Raw genomic sequence first — 242 nt, 5'->3', positions numbered from 1 at the left:
ATTCACCCGAGTGGTTCTGGTCGGAGTCGCTTCTGGATCTTTGGGAGGAAAGTGCTGTGGAGTTTCTCGAGTCTTGGTTTGTTGACTGTGATTCCGCTAGGCCTAATTCAGCTAATTTGCGTTGAGTCTCCTCCAGGGTGAATAGTAGTCTGAAGGGGAACCCCCATTTGTATTGTATGCAGTGTTTCATAAGTACATCAAGGCATGGGCGCAGAGGCCTCCTTTTAGTAATGATTGATGGG

This window comes from Nanorana parkeri, unplaced genomic scaffold, assembly GCF_000935625.1.
Source record: "Nanorana parkeri isolate BGI_ZX_2015 unplaced genomic scaffold, ASM93562v1 scaffold3637, whole genome shotgun sequence".
In the NCBI taxonomy this organism is placed as follows: domain Eukaryota; kingdom Metazoa; phylum Chordata; class Amphibia; order Anura; family Dicroglossidae; genus Nanorana; species Nanorana parkeri.
Note: the sequence above shows the minus strand (reverse complement) of the source record.